Here is a 17,862-nt window from a genome sequence, read left to right as displayed (position 1 = left end):
AATCTTAATGTGGTAGGTATAGGTAAATGCACATTACACTGTGAAAGAAATAAAGTTGAACATGATTTAGACTTTTATATTGTAAATTCTAAAACTGAAGCAATTTTAGGCTTAAATTCTAGTATTCAATTAAATTTAATATCTAAAGTAAATAGTGTAGGGAGTGTAGGTTATGATTTTGAAGAATATAATATTTTAATTGAACAATTTAAAGATATTTTTTCAGGCATAGGATGCATTAATAAAAGGTATGCTATAAAAATTGATAATAATGCAAAACCAGTTATACACCCAACAAGAAAAGTAGCTTTACCTTTACTTAAAAATTTAGAAGAAAGTCTAAACAATCTTGAAAAGCAAAAAATTATTGAAAAAGTTGTAGGTCCTTCAGAATGGGTGAATCCTTTGGTACTTGTAAGAAAGTACTTCAGAATTTGTTTAGATCCCTTTGAACTCAATAAGGTTGTTAAAAGAGAACATTGTCAAAATCCAACTTTAGATCAAATAACGAGTAAATTACGCAATGCAACTGTTTCAGTACTTACATTAGACACGCAACACAAGGGTTTTATCAAATTCCATTAACAGCAGAAAGTAGTAGATAATTTTTGCACATTTGGTACTCCTTTCGGGAGATATAAATTTCTTAGAATGCCCTATGGCTTAATATCGGCTCTAGAAGTGTTTCATAGTAAATTCAAGGAAATTTTCAAAATGGATGGTGCCGACACATAGATGCCTACATTGATGATATATAATTGTTTGGGGAAAAGACAAGGAAGAGCATGATGCCAAGCTCAAAGAAGTTTTCAAAATTGCTAAGAAAAACAATGTTAAATTTAATTTGTCAAAATGTAAGTTAGGTAAAACTCAAATTTGTTATATGGGTCATATAATTTCAGGCAACGGTATAAGTCCAGATAAATCCAAAATACTCAACTTCGTAGACCAGAAAATAAAAAAGATGTTCAGAGACTGTTAGGTATGCTGACTTAGTGCCGGATTAACCATTAGGCGGACTATGCCGCCGCCTAGGGCCCGGGCACTTGATGGGGCCCGCATCCCACACAAATGCATTAATTAATATTTAATAATTAAAAAAAAAATTTAAAATGTTACGTTTTTTTTTCAATTTCTACCCACCGATGGGCCTTATAGTCCATTCACTCACGGTAAAATATTGCAAAACCTCCGAATTTGAAAGAAACTTTGGATTTGAAACAAGAGCTTGGATTGACATGAAATTTGGTACAAGCATAGCTAACATGTCAAATAAAAAAGTGATATTGTGCCAATGTGTGTTTTTGCTCTACGGATGAGTCCACCCCTTCTCGGGGGTGAAAAAATATATTGTCAAAATACGCCCAGAAGTGGATAAACTGACTAATTCTAAGCAACTTTTGTTCAATACAGTTTTTCCAGGGTTGGTAGGTTTAAACCAACATGCTTAAAACCTTGGTTTAACCATGGTTTAAATCAACTGGTTTTTTTTAAGAAAAAAACCTGGTTTTTTTACTGAACCTCCAAACTGGTGTTTTTATTTAAAGTTTTTTTATACAGCTGCCGCAAATGAAGAAAATTAAAATAAATAAATTCTATTTTTTACTTTCGAACTTAGCTATTTTGAATATGTTGAAAAATAAAAGTTGTCTTAATCATTTTTTTTTATTGTTTATTACTATTATTTTATACAATAATTTATTCATTTTTAAAGTATTTAGACTTATGATACTTTGTATCAAATAAACCTGGTTTAAACCAAATAAACCTGGTTTAAACCAAATAAACCTGGTTTAAACAAAAAATCCTGATAATTTTGGTTTTTTTTGAAAAATCCTTTGGTTTTTGCCTACCCTGGTTTTTTCATCAAGTCAATACATTTCGAGTTATTTGCAAGTGAATATCTTCATTTTTCAACAAAAAATAACACGTTTTTAGACGGTATTTCGCAAATAACTCAAAAAGTAAGTATTTTATCGAAAAAATATTCTTAGCAAATGTGTATGTGTGCAGTCTGTAGAACCAGTAGAAGCAGAGTTGTAGCTAATGAAAAGTAGGTTCTTATTCGTCAAATTCCAAATCAAATATTTCAACGTGAAATAATCAAAAAATGAAGCACTTTTCATGGAAAACTCATCATAACTTGTTTAAATGTTTTAAAAAAGCATGATTCTTGTTTTTTAAAAAAATTTCTATCATAAAAAGTAAGCAAGATACGCTCAGAATAAAGTTGATCCCATTTTGTGGGTTAAAAAACTGGTGAAAATAACCCCCTAATTAGCATCCCAAAAGAAATTAATCCTTACCGCTTCGCAAGCTACTTTACTTGTGTATTGTTTATATGCTCTGTAAGTTTCATCGGTATAAAGTGCTTATTTATAAAAGGGCTGTACTAGAAAGGGCTTGAACAAGTCACTAATCACGAGTGTATGCAATTTTTTTTATTTAGCTTAATGCTTCGACAACTAATGGCCATTGGCATGGTACAGTGGATTTTTTCAATCAGCTACCTAGTGTGTGTGTGTTGAGTAAATGTCTTGTTACTTAGCAAAGTCGTCATATTGTTCTTGCAAACAGACGCTAATTGTATCCGAACGTTTGCGGTCCCTCCGGTGAGTACCGATCCCACAAGGATAGAAACTATTTTCATTTATTAATTTTTAATAAATGAAAAATTCTGTACCCGGTATGCAAACTTTGAACAGTCATATCTTAACCAATAATTTTTATCTTAAAAAAAAAGCAAAAATCTGAAATATTCAGAAAATCAAAACCTATATTTTTTACTCTTTAAGATTTTTGGGACCACTAATAATTTTTAAGTTATTTTGAAAAAAAAAATACATTTTATAATTTTTCAAAATTTCAAAAAATAAGAATCTACTTTTCATTAGCTCCAGTTCTGCTTATACTGGGTCTACATACTTCATACATACACCATTTTTTTAAATTTTGTATAGGCTATATTTTTTCTAAGAATACTTTTTCGATAAAATACTTAATTTTGGAGTTATTTGCGAAAAACTGTCTAAAAAGGTGTTTTTTTTTTTGTTGAAAAATGAACATATTCACTCGCAAATAACTCAAAAAGTATTAATTTAGTGAAAAAACTCGATAGAACAAAAGTTACTTAGGATTAATCAGTTATCCATTATTTTTAATGTATGTTTTTTTACCCCCGAAGGGGTGGCACTCATACCCAGGGCAAAATCACATATCGACACAATATCCCTTTTTTTCTTTGGCATATATTGAATATTAATGAGCAGTTGTTGCGAAATGTAAAAAAAAAGAAAAATGATCTTTTTTACATTGTCGTAATTTATTTTTGGAGTAACTACTTCCCAAAACAACATAAATATCTGTAAATTTGTTTTAAGTAAATGGTCGATATAAAGGGGCCTACTTCTTATGGCCAATGGCCACCTAGGGCCCCATGATGCCTTAAACCGTCACTGTGCTGACTTATGTAAGTAAATTTATTGGTAATTTCTCAGACATAACATATCCGATATCCACTACGTCAATTACTTAAAAAAAATGAATTCATTTGGGAAAATGAACATGAAATTTCTTTTGAAAAATTAAGACAAGTTCTAATTAATAAACCTGTATTACAATTTTATGATATCGTTGATTGACCCATATCAATATTTCAATCAACGATGATATTGAATTAGAGACAGTAGTTTCAGCTTCAGTAGACGCATCGCAAAACGGGTTAGGTGCTGTGCTTTTTTTGTTTACTTCAATCATCAACTAGTCTAATTATTAAAAGAGGCTGCTTTCATATTTATCCTTTATTTCCTAGGATTATATTGGATTATTACAAAAATCATAGAGAAATAAAAACAAGGAATAAAAACAAGAAATAAAACAAGGAATAAAAACAAGAAAGAAAACAAGAAATAAAAACAATCTTGTTTTTATTTCTCTATGTTGTAGAATGAATATTATGTATAAATAAACACTAAAAATAAAAATTTATTTATTATTTGTTTTTGTTTTCCAAGCTAGGCTGTCATCTGTCTGTCAATAATAGTGGTCTAGTCCGATTAAGGAATTACGCTTGAAATGAACGAAGCTAAAACGAATAATTTCACCAGAGTATGTGAAATGTCAAGTATATGAGTTGGGGCTCTCGATGAAGTGACTGTATACGAGTTGGAGCGTATAGGACATGCGCGTGACGTTTGACAAGTTCAAGGTTTTAGGTGAATTGGACGGCGCCCGGAGCAAACAGAGCGCACTAGATCGTGCGGCGTGTTTTTAAAGTCCGTCCTCCTGGCCGGCCGCGCTCGACCCGTAGAGGCCATCCCAACTCGAACTATCAACTATCTCACCTTTACTGCACCTGCCGATCTCGTAAGAGAGACAAAGTCGACCGACAACTGGGACCGCTTGAGTTCTCTCAGCTGATAACTTAGTCAGAATCACGGTACTACCCATCATGTCAGTTAACGCTTCGATACGAATCCGTTGAGTTCGATGCACGGTACTGCTGGGCGACTAGTACCTGGCGATTTGGAATGGTACTAACAGAACCAAAACAATTCTGATAACTTTTCTCTTTAATTCTCCTTCAGTTGAATCACGGTAGTCCGTCTATTGGCATGATTGTGTGCTGTTTTTTTGGATAATTTGCGCGCTAGCTACGATCGAACGCAATTTTTATTTTCGTGCTGAAGTGACAGATTGGATTTTTTTGTGATTATTGGAGGTGTGATATAATTTTTTGTTCAGGTGTTTATGAGTTGTGATGAGTTTTTTAATATTCTTGATATCTGACTCATGATGGCAATCATCAGTCTTGATTTGAATTGAGTAAGGAACATTATAACAATTTCTACTTTAAATATTAATAGATTTCTGAATAAATATTTGCAAAATGAATTCATCAATAACAATATCGATCTTTTAAAACTTTCCGTTTTTTAAGTAATGATCAAGACCGTCAGAATATCTAGATCATTAAAATATTGTAAATAATTATTTTTAAGAGTTGAATGGGTTCATTATTTTTATTTTAAATATAAATTTATTTTAATGTATAAAATTAAAAAATATCGCATAATACACGATCGCATAATTCACGATTAAAATTAAGTTACTAAAGTAGGACTAAATATATTTAATACTAAATATATAATTTTATATTTTCGTTGAGATGAGCGTAATATTTGACCACTGTGATTATTTTCTATCAGTATCTGTCCCATATTACTACTGGTGTTATTTTTCAAATTTGCTCTCAGCTTATATATTTTAAAAATAATTCAGTTTGGATTATGACAATGGTACATACAGTATAACAGAGGAAAACTCTCAAGGTCACTTGCATCGCATAAACGAAACAAATTGGTTTTACTATAAATACTTTGGAACTGATACAATATTTAATTATCAGATAAAAACTAATTCCTTAAGTTCCTTATATTAGAGAAATTTTTCTGTAAAGACCTCAACGATACAGTAGACAAGAAACACACTTTAATTTTCTAAAATGATGCTGTTTTTTATTTTTGTACAAGAGTTAAATTTTTTATATTCATTAGCACAAAGTATCATGTTAAGTCGTAGATGGTGGTTGTACGAAGAAAATTTAAGTAACCCATAATTAGACAAGCATGGAATAAATCATAAAAATAAAAATGATACCAGTAAAATAGAGTTCAGTGTGAGTTTTTTTCGGAATTTCAGTGACAATTATTATTTCCTCTAACCCCAGATTGTATAAAATTTCTTTTTAAGTTATCTTTAATCATGAATTGATGATTATATTATGAAATGTAAAATAACTGAAAAGTTGGACTCGTTTCAAAACATTTTGAAAATTGTCAGTTTCATCTACGGAATCATAATTATCTATTTTGAAGTTTTTGGTTTGTGTTTTGTATATCAAACATAATGTGTGTCCACTGTAGGTATACTGGATATATGTGTATAAATTTTTTTCCAATCTAAAAAATTTAGTTTTTGTAGTTTTGATTTTTGTTTTTGATGTCTGGAAAATAAGACATCAATTAAAATCTAGACAGGTATCAAGCCACATCCAAATTAAAAGTACAAAACATAGAGTCTGAGTTTCAAAACTGTGGTTATGGAGCCAAGTGAAAGAACTCTTACAAGATACAAGAAAACAGGATGAATGATGGATAAAATTTTTGCAAATAATTAAAGAAAAACGAAAATTTTAGAACAGCAAGATCTGACACACATAGTTACAAAGTATATTAAAAAAATAAGTTTAGTATTCAAAAACATAAGAAAAGAAAAAATCAAAGAACTAACTGAACCCGAAATTAAAATACCTTATTAAGTATATACTGCAAGACAGGGAAAACATTATTATGGAAAGTGAAGAAAAATTACGCCAATAAAAGGAATGCATATAAGAATTATTTCAAGACAAGCAAATTCTTTTATGAACAGAGATCTATTATAGGATCCGAGATTACTAAAACGAAAGGTTATAAACAGTGGCGTAACAAACTCCGTCGGGGCCCCCCCGCAGAATTTGAAATGGGGCCCCTTTTAACCCGGGAGCAGTCGCGCCGTTAGAAAAAATCCAACTTTTTATCATTTTCCGTGATAACTTAATGAAAAATTTTGCAACATAACTTTCCACTTGTAAGTGCCTCGAAGAAGATTGTAGTAAAGCGTAGGATTTTTTTATTTTTTTAAATTTCATTTTCATTTTTTTTTTTTGTGGAATTTATGGCTTTGGTGGGAACTAAAAAGCACTTTTTAAATTAGTCTATCTACCTAAATAAAAATAAAACGTTACCTGGAACTACAACGAGCGTAATTAATCTGCTCGACGTCTAACTCTATTTCTGGGTTTTCATTTTAATTTTGAGTAGGATTAGTAAATATTGTTTTCTGACCAAGACCAACTACATCTATTGATGTTTCACCAACTTCACTAGGCTGCTGTTTTAATTCACCAGTGGTCACAAAAAATTATGAAATTTTTGGTACATTTTGTTTTTGTCCGGATTTTTGAGCACGTAACTTTCGTTTTTCTGCAGCACTTTTATATTCCCTCTTAGAACTCATTCTGCAGATATACAGTGCGTCCATAAAGTAACGCATAAATTCATTATTTCGTAAACACGTGATTTTAAGGAAAAATCCCGAAACAGGGCGATTTTTATTTTTAATTTTCGATTTTTTGGCATATTTATCATACTCGTGACGTCATCCATCTGGGGTCATCGATGATTTTTTTAAATGAGAATAGGGGTTATGTGATAGCTCATTTGAAAGGGTATTTAATTCTCTATACATTAATGTAAACATTAACATAATTATTTATACAGGGTGTTCAAAAAAACATTTTTTTATTTAAAATAATTGAGACAAAAAGAAGAATGTAGGTATGTAATTTATTTAATTCAGAATGCGTTTTACTACTGTCAGAAAGCAGAAAAAAAATTTATTTGACAAATAAACATTGATTTTCGCTTAAACGAAATGTTCAAACTATCAATAGGCAGGTGGGTGGCACCTTTAACATTGAACTTAAGCGAAAAACAATATTTATTTGTCAAATAAACATTTTTTTCCTGTTTTCTGACAACAATAAAACGTATTTTGAATTAGATAAATAACATACATTCTCCTTTTTGTCTCAATTATTTTAATTAAAAAAATGTTTTTTTTTGAACACCCTGCATAAATAATTATGTTAATGTTTACATTAGTGTATAGAGAATGAAATACCCTTTCAAATGAGCTATCACATGACCCCTATTCTCATTTAAAAAAATCATCGATTACGTCATCACGCCCAGATGGATGACGTCACTAGTATAATATATATACCAAAAAATCGGAAATTAAAAATAAAAATCGACCTGTTTCGGGATTTTTCTTTAAAGTCGCCGGTTTACGAAGTAATGAATTTATGCGTTACTTTATGGACGCACTGTATTACAATGACAGCGTTATTAAAAGTAGTGGAGTAGTGAGAAATTAACTGAGAAATTAGTTTTTTTAATATACACGAAAATATAAATTTTAGAGAAAACTGACTCGACCAGTGAAAATTCAGAAAATATTACATAACAAAACAATTACAGGTTTTTCTAAAATTACATCTACAGCTTCTATATTTTTTTATTTATAATGCTCTAGTCACCCTTCCCACAAACATTGGCAGTGGCGCACTGTATGGCAGCGTTCGTCGTAGCGAGCAGTTGAGTTAATTTAACATTACTTTTTAAAATTAGAAAATCTACGGTTTCGTTTTGATTTAAATCTGTCTCCTGTCGAATCGAGTCGACATTCATTTCATTACTTTTTAACTAATTAATCAAATTAAATTTTACAAATTGACAATGAAAGAAGAACGTTAACGATATCTTATAATTACATCACAAAGAAAAAAGTTATGTGCATAAGTACAGTGTGGGTGTAAAATGTGGTACTAATACAATTTTACCTATATAAATCTGAAACTTACACAAATTATTTTTTAAACATCGTACTAAACCATGTTTTTTTAAAAAATATATCAAAACTTTCATTCAAATAATACAACGTCTCAAAAATGTAATTTTTGAAAACTTTTGAAAGTTTTACAGAATAACTACCACTTTTAACTGGATATTACTTAAATGTAAACGCCTATATTACAATAATTGTATTGGTGTTTTTTTAAAGCCTAAGGTGTAATCTTTAAAATGTAATTATTTTACTTTGAAAATGAAATAAAGAACTTCTTTTGTTGTTTTCTGTACAACTTACCTACAACACATTTAATAACCAGCTTTAAAAATAGTAAATGTTAAAACAATTTTTCTTGATTTCTTATACAGTGTGTTTGCGTATCTTGGAACCTATGGGAAACTTTTTTATTATCTATATTACGAAAAAAAGTTATTCTTCATAAAATGCTGTGCATGGTATAAAACCTAAGTTGCAATAATTAGATATTAAATTTTATTGACTTTATACGAGGTATATCAAAAAATATTAATTTGGCTCAATAGTACCTATACTACCTTTATATTTTACAATATTGAAAAATTTTATTATAAAAAGTTGTTCGCAAAGTTTTTAATTTTTAAAAACTATGTTTAAATATGCAATTATATTATTCCAGTTGAAATATTGTGAACTATAACAAAGGTACTTTATTTCTCTTAGAGAGAAATTCATATTTTTCGACATACCTCGTATAAAGTTGGTAAAATGTGATATATTACGATTGAATCTTCGTTTTGAGATAATGCAGAGCTTTTTATATAGAATCTGATAAAAATTTTATAAAGCATTTTTTCGTAAAATTAAAAAATTAATACTTAATAAAATAGTTATTATAATTGTAATAAAATGATGTTGGTTATCGGTAATTTGAGAAATATTTGGAAAAATTAATTATTTATTTACAAGGATGTAATTACATATTAAAATTAAAATTGTATATTGTTAAATATAAAAGTACTTTATCCTTGAGTTAAATTCCTATTTTTTGACTTACCTCGTATAATATTGATAAGCTTTGATATCTGATGGTTCATCTGGCTTATTTTGCATCTCAGATTTAATACCATTGAGAGCATTTCATGAAGAATAACTTTTTTCGTAAAATTGATAATAAAAATGTTTCCCATATATGGTTCGAAGCCACGCAGACATACTGTATAAGTGCTAAAAAAAATTTATTTTGAATTTTCAAATTGTAATGTCTGACAGGGCCGTAACTACCATTGGGGCAACCGGGGCAACGTCTCGGGGCCCCCGGCGAAGGGGGCCCCGCGATTGTAATCGCGTTATACTGCATATAGGCAATATAACGATTAAAAACAATATAGGCGATTAAAAACCTAAATTATAGCCGAGGAATGTAAGTAACATAACATTATATGTAGTATATTTTTTATGAAAAGAGAAAATATGTTACTATATTGATGGTAAATATTTGCAAAATATTTAGCTTAGAATAATGTGATTTCAATTTTTTTTTGTGTTGGTCAACTAAAATAGCAATATGTAGGTAGGTACAGGAAACTTCAGTCATGGAGTACATTAAAATACGTTTTCAAGTGGTTAAATATCAATTTTCCCGGACTTCTTCTGCTGGGTGATTAACCCCAGACTCCCCGGTAGGGGGCCCCAGATCACGTTTGTCCCGAGGCCCCCAACATCGTACTTATGGCCCTGATTTAATGTCATATTCGAATTCAGCATAATCAAAAAGCAAATAGAAACATTTTTGAACAAAGTAAAATGATGAATTCAAAGATATCTTTTAAAATTATTTAATATAAAACAGTTTTATTGTTTAAAGAATTAATAAACAATTAGAGGCACCTGTGAGTAGAACTTTTCACTTTAAGATAAGATATAAACTAACAAAAATGTTTTAGAAAAATATAAGCTTGTTTGATTTTTTCCGAAACCGAAACAATGCAAGTTTTTCTACATTGACTCCCCTAAAGTGTTATAATTTCCTTATCTTACCGTTTATCTGTTGAGAGATTGTCCAATGATTACACAAGAAAAGTCGTCAATAATTATTAAATAAATGCGTACCAAACTGATGCAACTATAACCGTAAGACAACACAAACATAAATAACATTCAATGCAAACAACCAATATGAAATTACTGGCGATAATATTGTATCGAAATACTAAAACTAGGTAAGGAACAGAGAGAAAGAAAACCCATTTTTAGATTTAAAAATATTGTTCTTAAATTCGGCAAATTGCAATTCTAATATCTTTCAATAGTCACGTACAAAGCATTATATAGTTTATTGTCACTGCCATAAAATTTCGGTAGGCCGGAAGGGATTAAGTTTCTAGATATTTTGAGATGATTTACTTAGCAAATACGTCTAGTTAGAAATTTTTACGTTTTTAAATTTAAACAGACAACGTAAAATAATGTAACAATAACAGATTTTAACGTAATATCAGATGACAAGATGGGGCCCTTAAGCGATTGGGGCCCCCCCGCAAGCTTCACGCTGCGGGGCCCTCTGTTACGCCCCTGGTTATAAATAATGCAATTGGATCGGTGAAAACTACTAAATCTCTTGATCCAGAACAAATTAATACTAAGCTATCCAACGACAAAGAATGTATATTTTGGTGAAATTATTTAATAAAATATACGCCACTAGATTCAACCCCTGAGAAATGCTAAAACAATATTTTTATGTATTTACCAAAGAAACTGAATGTAAACGAATGAAAATACTACCTAGCACCAGCAATTAGTCTCATGCCACACAAGCTAATTGTGTATGAATTATACAAATTAGAATACACCCCTAACTATAATTAGATATTGTGAAGCACAATTGGGCGTCAGAGCTATATCCAGAGCAAAGGAAGCTATTGAATCAGAAGCAACAAGGATGACAGAGAATGAATTTTTAATTACAAATATTAGGTATTCTGCTAAATCTGTCATATTTTGGCCTTTATTTTAGAAAATCTTGAAATTATAATATATCAAATATTAATATGTTGTGGAGAATATTCTCCCATAACATTAAAATAAGCAAGTACCTACATGAAAATTAGTATGAACAAAAATACTGTAATAGTCGTAATAATATTAATTACCGCGACGAGCCTAGTATACCCTATTCCACGAACATACGCCTGTTTTGGATTACTTCGACAACGAATATTTTACTGTGCAAAATAAGAAGAACGAAAGTAAATTGCAAATTACATTGTTGTTTATTGGAATAATTATTAGCGCCATTTACTTTCGTACTTCTTATGTTGCACAGTAAAATATTCGTTGTCGAAGTAATCCAAAACAGGCGTATGTTCGTGGAATGACCCATAGGCCCATGTCTTTTTAGATCATCTTTAACCTCCATTTTCCACCTTGTTCTGGTTCGACCTCTTCTCTGAGTAATTGTACTTGACACTAGTATGCTGGACTCCCCATATAACTCTCTCATATCTTCATTTGTTCTTCTGATACAAACGCCTTCTCCATTTTTACTCCAAATATTTTACTTAGTACTTTTCCTTCCCATATCTGCACCACTTCTTGTTGTTACTTAATAGGCATTAGTTTTCGTGTTATAATGTTTCTAGATATTTGAAGCAATCAACTTCCTTAAATCTATATGTATTATTATTTGTTTTTACTGTTAAATAATGTTTTCTACTTGGTCTATAAATTTCAATGTTTATGTATACAGAAATACTAACCAAACTTAAACTATAGTAGACGACAACAGTATAGTAAAAGACTAGGATAGTAGGAGACCAGATCAAAAGAGTAAAGACTTGTGATATATTATACATATGTATTAGATCAGAGGTTCTCAATCTGTGGTACATGTACCACTGGTGGTACAGATCATGATTGGCGGTGGTACACAAAACTCAGAAAAAATTAAAATAGTAGTACTTAGTAAGTATTGATAATACAATTTAAAAATATAGGTGGTACCAAATATAATAAAAATAACTGTAGGTGGTACATCACTCAAAAAGGTTGAGAACCGCTGTATTAGATAACAACAGTTAAATTAGAGAAATTATTAGACAGCTTTCCTCAATTTGTTGATAATAACGACATACATATTATGTTCATACACTGTCAGAAAAACATTAATAAGATCATTGGTAATGAATGACATTCTTACGTTACAAAATACGTAAGAACTAAACACTAGTTTACAAATATATATTTTTTTCTTTTACCCAAAAACAATTATTCATACATAATTTGTTTTCTGACTGCCCTCGTATAACTAAAACCTATCTCACAAATTTTTATCACGTCAAGTTTTTGCGGTATTCCCCCCATGAAGTTTTTCAGTCATTTTTTCCTTGCGTCCAGTTTGACCTTCGCTATTGTTGTGTTAAAGTGATTATCGACATTTAAATTAATTTCAAAATGTCATCAAAGGAGTGTAAATTAAGCCCAAACAACTTTTGCCATGTTTGTGGTAAAATAATCCTAACAAAAAAGAAGAGACCGATCTCAGAAGCAGTAAAACAGCATATTTTCAATACTTCCAAATATCGATAAAAAATCTTGATAAAAAATGGGTTCCTGGTGTAGTATGTGACCATTGTAGAAGTATTTTAACGAACTGGGCTGCAGATAATAAAAAAGACTTGCAATTCGGAGTCCAAGAGAAAACTCCATATTCGGAGAGAACCAACAAATCACGCCACGGACTTGTTACTTTTGCCTTACAAAAACAAGAGGCTTTAACAACAAAAACAAAAAGCATATACAATATCCTGATGTTGCATCGGTGACACAGCCTATTGCATTCAGACGGAGTTCCTTACCCGTCATTACCTAGTAGTTCTTGCAGAGAAAATGAACCAGAGTATGTATACGGAAACTGAGACAGAAAACCCGATTTCGATTCCTAACATTAATTTGGATGAATCTGATGATGGAGTGCTTAGTGGATGTGAATTTTGAGATGAAGGAGCACATATGATTTCACAGAGTGAACTAAATAATCTTGTGAGAGACCTGCAGCTTTCAAAAAGTAAGTCTGAATGGCTTGCTTCACGACTTAAGCAATGGAATTTATTAGCTCCTGACATCCGAGTGACTGTTTATCGCAGGCGAAGTGATCAATTTGCTAAGTATTTTGAATCAAAGAATGGATATGAGTACTGCAGTGATATTCCTGCTCTTTTCGTTTCGATGGGCCAGTCTTACGATGCTAAAGAGTGGCGTTTGTTTATAGACTCTTCCAAAGTAAGCCTTAAAGCTGTATTATTACATAATGGCAACAAAAAACTCTCTATTCCTATAGGACATCCAGTTAATTGTAAAGAATCATATGAAACTATGACAACCTTAATTAAACTAATAAAATACGAGGATCATAAATGGGAAGTCTGTGGAGATCTCAAAGTTGTGGGACTTCTGCTTGGTTTGCAGAGCGGATATACCAAATATTGCTGTTTTTTGTGTTTATGGGATAGTAGGGCTAGGAAAGATCACTATATTAAGAAAGAATGGCCTGTACGTGATGAATATATACCCAACAAAATGAATATAAAACACAATCCTTTGATTGATCCCAAAAATGTCATTTTACCGCCGCTGCATATTAAGCTAGGATTAATGAAAAATTTTGTAAAAGCGCTTGACAAAAATGGTACTGCCTATGAATATTTAAAAAATATTTTTCCTAATCTGTCTGATGCCAAACTAAAAGAGGGCATTTTCGTGGGCCCCAGATAAGAAAAATACTAAAAGATGAAAATTTTCACCACCATTTGTCCGATGTTGAAAAAGATGCTTGGTATTCTTTTAACGCGGTAGTGAAACAATTCCTAGGAAACAACAAAACGGAGGATTATGAAGTAATTGTTTCCAATTTACTTAAGAATTACCACAAAATGGGAGTGAATATGTCCCTAAAAATTCATTTTTTACACTCGCACCTAGTTTTTTTACCTGAAAATCTGGGAAGCGTAAGTGACGAACACGGCCAACGTTTTCATCAAGACTTGAAGACTTTTGAAGAGAGATACCAAGGCTTTTGGGACAAAAATATGCTAGCCGACTACTGCTTGTCTACATTAAGAGAAACTGATACAAATCAGTATAAAATAAAAAGTAATCTGTGTCATTTTTAATTTTTTTTTGTTTGTTTAACATATATGAATAATTATGAAAAACTTAAATAAATATAAAAAAAACTTGACCTCCTGATTTTTTTTCACTACCTAATCTTATTTAGGATTGATTATACTACTTATACACGTTTGATTATTCTTCTCTTGGTTCCTTTTCCTATCGGAGGTTGGTTATAATCATAGCTTCTTCTTCTTATTGCGCCCTCTCCTTTGGAAGGTTGGCGATCTAAATGGCAATTGTAGCTTTGGAAACTGCTGCACGAAAAATTTCTGTGGATGAGCGGTCAAACCATCCTCTCAGGCCTTTCAGGTACAAGTTCTGGCGTCTTCCTACTGATCTTTTGCCCTGTAATTACAGCTATTAGTACTTTACTTGCAGCTGCTCTGAATAGGTCTGTTGAGCTGCAATTATACCATTCACAAATGTTTCTCAGCCAGGAAATCCTCCTTTAATCAACGTTTTTCTTACCTTTGATCTCTCCTTGCATTTTTTAGCAAGTTTTAGCATTTCATATTTATGACCCCTAGTAATATGGCCCATGTATTCCAGTTTTCTCATTTTAATTGTTTTAATGACTTCGCACTCTTTTTGTAATCGTATGAGCACTTCGGCATTAGTAACTCTGAATCCAAGATAATTTGAGCATCCTTCTATAAAACTACATCTAAAATGCTTCTCTTTTACCCTCAATTATATATTAAGATCACGATTATTAATAATTTTTAACACCCCACAAAAGCTTGTCTCAAAATTTCAATGCTTATTTCTCTATTTTGTTCGTTATTCCTATTCTCTATTTTATTCTTATTTATCCAAGTTCTTAGATATTTGTAGTTGTTAATCCTTTCTACCTGTTTTTTTTTCGACGTTTCATATGAGTGTAGCTTTGTAATAATCATGAACTAGGTTTCCTTTATTTTATAATCCGTGCTAATTAGTACATGAAGTTGCTCTGTTTGCTAAATGTTGTAATGTATCTACTGTTAGCTAAGATAACAGTGTTATCTGCAAATCTTATGTGGTTCAAGATTTTTCAGTTTATTGCTATACCGTAATCTTCCTCCAATAATGTTTCCTTAAAAATAGATTCGCTGTAAAGGTTATATAACAATGGGGACAACACACACCTCTATTGAATATGTCTTTTCATGTCTATGGTTTCTATTTCATAGTTGTCATTCTTTTATTTTGACGGTAGTTCTTTGATTCCAATAGAGCTTACTTATGATACGTAAGTCTTTACTGGCTACATTCTTTTCTATCAATTCTACAAGCTTCTGATATCTTACTGTAGCAAATGCCTTCTGAAAATCAATAAAACATTGATCTCGTCATAAAACATTGACTCGTTCCCATTTTTCCCGAATATGAACTGGGTATCGTATATGTGTACGTGTAGTCTTCCACGGTTTTTTTGTAGAGTATTCCGTGTTTTCTTTAGCAGGGTTCCGTCTGTAGCTATTCTCCTCAGGACATTTTTGTTGGTGGTGTGGGTTGTCCAAGGTATTTTCAAGATCCTTCTATAAAGCCAAAGTTCAAAGAATTCTACTTTGTTCATCAGCGTTCATCAGACCCCCATTCCATACAATAGTATTTACCATACATAGCAATGCAGAAAACGACATCTAAGACTGATTTATTGCCAATGAGAATGGTAAATTATATTAAGATACCACAAGAAAATAGCTTCAGAACAATATAAAGAATTAGAAATTAGCAACACATTTATAGCTAAACAGAAAATGGTCGTAAGACAAGGGCTAAGGGTGTAGTTAAGGTGGTGTAATAAAATTAGTAAAAATGTAAACAAAGGGAATGATAGTGCCATATCCTACGTTCTACAACAGCTTTCCATCTTAAAGAACTAATAAAAAAGAACATAATAAGAAAGAATAATGAGAAAATAATTTCTACATTTTGATATACATAGTTTAAACAGATGTCAAAAAGTCTCTTCACCTTATATTCCCACAAGTACAAAATTGAGTTGTCTTGCATAAACGACATTTGTACATAATCAACTCGTCCTCGGAATCAACAGTTTATGGGTAATTAGGCTGTCGAATGGTTTTGATTTACTATCCATTACATATTCTCCAGAGATCGTGATTTTAAAAATGTTTCAGGTCACACAAGACATAAAAGTTAATATTCCATTCGTGACAAGAGGAAATCTATGTGTACCTAAAAAGTGACGTAAATGAAATAATGACTCGTGGTTTCGCAATCGACGTAATACAGTCTGAAGAAAAAGTTTTAGCTATTTTAATTTTCCTTTATAATTCTCCTGAATTATATTATGATTATATTTTATATTTTCCCTTCTTCATTAAACTTTTTCAACGTGGAGTATTAAAAAGCAATTTACAATAATCTGTTCCTTTTTGTTTACTTCATTTTTATTTTCTCTTCTTTTATATTTTCTTAAAATTTTTTCATTTTTATTCCGAACTCCACGTCATTCTCGGTTGTTTTGGTAATGCACTTTTCTCGAATATCGAGGGGTTCGAGCGAAAACCAGATAACTAACAAAACCATTGTTTAGAGATAATCGCGATTAAATACTTTAGGAAGTTTGAAGAAGATTTAAAATCGTCATAGGAAGTTTTATCAAATATTGGTTATAGCCAAATGGCAGAGAATTTAATATTTAGTTAGAATAATTTATTTTAAGTTTAATTTATAAAAACATATTTACAAAAAAATAAAACGTGATATTTATCGGGTTTTACCTCGTTGACTGAGTACAGTGGCGGCTCGTACCACTTTAAGAAGGTAGTGCCACAACTCGGGCAGCCGCCAAAATTGTTAGTGACGGATTCACGATATTGTCAAAAAAAGGTATACTGACAACAAAAACTAAAAAAAAATATGCGCGGATACTTTTATCTTATGTACATATCTTAAGTTTATTGATCTGAGGTGCCAAGCAATTGTCCAACATTGATCAAAACAGTTCCGTAAATTAATTAATAATAAAAACCTCTTAACCTACCACCAGCATTTACTGCTGATAGTGCTTGAAAATTGTTATTACGATTTAGTCTCTATTTACCAATTTATAAAAATAATACTATTTCATTATTCACAGACATGCACAAATTTTTGTAATGTCACTTTTAAAGTTTACGATATATGAAGTTCATTCTTCTTTTTTTTGGTTGCAAAGTTTTCAATGACTTTATAATTAAAATTATCAATACAATTTACAAAATGCTTTTCTGCAGATAGCATACCTAAAGCACTAGGTTTCGATGT

At 31.0% G+C, this 17,862-nt stretch overlaps 1 protein-coding gene across 6 annotated transcripts in view; it reads left to right on the top strand.

Annotated features, from left to right (window-relative positions):
• The window catches only part of LOC126885168 (uncharacterized), a 910,187-nt gene that overhangs the window by 545,312 nt on the left and 347,013 nt on the right, over nucleotides 1–17,862 (top strand). For 3 of the 6 annotated variants that reach the window (XM_050651596.1, XM_050651595.1, XM_050651593.1), the window contains exon 1: nucleotides 4,479–4,720. The exons of the other annotated variants lie outside the window; for them this stretch is intronic. The gene's annotated coding sequence lies outside the window, so the exon portion shown is untranslated. Of the gene's footprint in view, nucleotides 1–4,478; nucleotides 4,721–17,862 lie in introns of those variants that run through there. 6 annotated transcript variants of the gene reach the window in all.

The sequence above is a fragment of the Diabrotica virgifera genome, chromosome 5, assembly GCF_917563875.1.
Source record: "Diabrotica virgifera virgifera chromosome 5, PGI_DIABVI_V3a".
NCBI lineage: Eukaryota > Metazoa > Arthropoda > Insecta > Coleoptera > Chrysomelidae > Diabrotica > Diabrotica virgifera.
This window is presented reverse-complemented; position numbering and strand designations above follow the sequence as displayed.